Raw genomic sequence first — 2,500 nt, forward strand, 5'->3', positions numbered from 1 at the left:
GGGACCTCCCCCTTCGCCTCGTTGCCAGCGCCGGGCCCCGGGGGTGCCCGCGCCCGGCAGCCGTCCCGGTCTACCGGGGCCTCGGCCGGGTCAGTCTTTCCGTTTCCCCCGCCGCGATGGAGGTACGGGATCCCGGCTCCGGCGCCGCGGGCCTCGGTCGGGGACCTCCCCCTTCGCCTCGTTGCCAGCGCCGGGCCCCGGGGGTGCCCGCGCCCGGCAGCCGTCCCGGTCTACCGTGGCCTCGGCCGGGTCAGTCTTTCCGTTTCCCCCGCCGCGATGGAGGTACGGGATCCCGGCTCCGGCGCCGCGGGCCTCGGTCGGGGACCTCCCCCTTCGCCTCGGTGCCAGCGCCGGGCCCCGGGGGTGCCCGCGCCCGGCAGCCGTCCCGGTCTACCGGGGCCTCGGCCGGGTCAGTCTTTCCGTTTCCCCCGCCGCGATGGAGGTACGGGATCCCGGCTCCGGCGCCGCGGGCCTCGGTCGGGGACCTCCCCCTTCGCCTCGGTGCCAGCGCCGGGCCCCGGGGGTGCCCGCGCCCGGCAGCCGTCCCGGTCTACCGGGACGCTCGCTCGGGCGGGACCGGTTTACCCGGGCCTCGGCCGGACTGGAGTGTTTCGGTTTTCTGCTTCTCTGCCAGGATGGCTGCGAGGGGTTGATTTAAATAGCTGGTTTGACGTGAAAAGCTTCCCTTCAAGTGAAAAGTTTGTTCCAATTTCTGCCATCTTCCTTCCTCAAAAGTTTTGGGTGTAGCTTTCCCAGAGGAACCTCTCGTAGGCCTATCATTTCTGATCTTAACTTCCCTCATTTATTCCATATTTTCCTTCCTCTTGCCGAATGGCCGAATCCAGTCCATTTCTAGTCCAGGAAATTATTTTTATTTCTTCTTCCATTTCTTACTGATCTATTTGCTTTGTCGAGCAAGTCGTTCTTAGGTCCCTTGGTTCTTTCTTTAACGTCTTCTGCTCCTGCTCCTTCTCTCGACGCTTTCTCGTTTTGTTGGCTTTCTTGGCTCTCTTTTGGCTGTTCTTTCTTCTCCTCCCGTCGTCCGTCCCCACTTTCATCTCCCCATCTTTCCTGTTCTTGGTCATCTCTACGTTGTTTATAAAATAATTCCGCTTTCTCTCTTGAATCTACTCGATATCTTTGCTCTCGCCAGCTCGCCGATATTTCAGCTCGCCGATATTTTGTGCTTTCTCGTCGTGTTTCTCATCCATGGCGATCTCTCTGCCCTCCCTGTCTTCTCGGTAAATCGGACATGAATTTCTCTGGGCGGGTGGTTTCTCATCGCGTGTCTTGTGTGCGCTCTATACGTTTCGTCCATCCCGTTTAATATCTATCCCTCCCTCCCTCCCTCTCCTCGCTTTCCTCCATTGCTTCTGCTAATATCATTTCCAGAATGATAACCCTGAGCCTGAACCTGAACCTAACCCTAGCCCTACAACTTTTCTCCCTAACCCTGACCCTAACCCTAACCCTACAACTTTTCCCCCTAACCCTAACCCTAACCCTAACCCTACAACTTGTTTCTCTAAGCCTAAGCCTAAACCTAAGGCTAAGCCTACAACTTTTTTCTCTAACCCTAACCCTAACCCTAACCCTACAACTTGTTTCTCTAAGCCTAAGCCTACAACTTTTTTCTCTAACCCTAACCCTAACCCTAACCCTAACCCTAACCCTACAACTATTTTCCCTAACCCTGACCCTAACCCTAACCCTACAACTGTTTTCTCTAACCCTAACCCTACAGCTTTTTCCCCTAACCCTAACCCCACAACTTTTTCCCCTAACCCTAACCCACACTTTCGACTTAAAACCGTTTTTAGATTTAAAGTCGTCTTTCGACTTAAAGACGGGCAGACGGCGGCCCGGTCTACCGGGCCGCTCCGGCAGCCTCGGCCGGGCCGGCGTCTCTGTTTCTGTTTCCCTGCCACGATGGATGTCGCGTGCGAGGGGTTGCTTTAAATAGCTGGTTTGTTTGAAGTGAAAAGCTTCCGTTCTTGCCTAGATCTCTTGCTATCGCAAGCCTTCCGGTCCAAGCTCGCATCGCGGTTTCAAGCGTCCTGCTTTCTTGGTTGGAAAAATCGGGGCGGCGAGACCTGACGCTCGCTTCCCCGACCCCGACCCTAACCCGTCTTCGAATGGTCTTTCTAAAGCCAGCAGCGCTCAGGGAGAAATGTCACCCCCAGAAGACGAGAGCACAGCTTGCCCAATTCCGGTCTCCACACACCGGGCTCGTCGACTTTCAAAACGTATTCCGCTTTTATGACCGTTTTAAAACTAAAACGACGATCGACCGGCGGCGATACTGACATTTAAGCGGAGAGCGGGAAAAGGGGTGGGGAAAAAAAACCAAGTGCCTCGTTTAGGCGCCGGTCTACTCGGGAAGGGAGGGGAGGGGAGGCGAGGCAAAAAAAGAAAAGAAAAGAAAAGAAAAGAAAAGAAAAAGGGCGGGGGAAAAACTAAGTGTCTCCTTTGGACGCCGGTCTACTCGGCGAGGCCAAAA

Source organism: Pantherophis guttatus, unplaced genomic scaffold (assembly GCF_059756535.1).
Source record: "Pantherophis guttatus breed Tessera unplaced genomic scaffold, ASM5975653v1 scaffold_29, whole genome shotgun sequence".
Lineage (NCBI taxonomy): Eukaryota > Metazoa > Chordata > Lepidosauria > Squamata > Colubridae > Pantherophis > Pantherophis guttatus.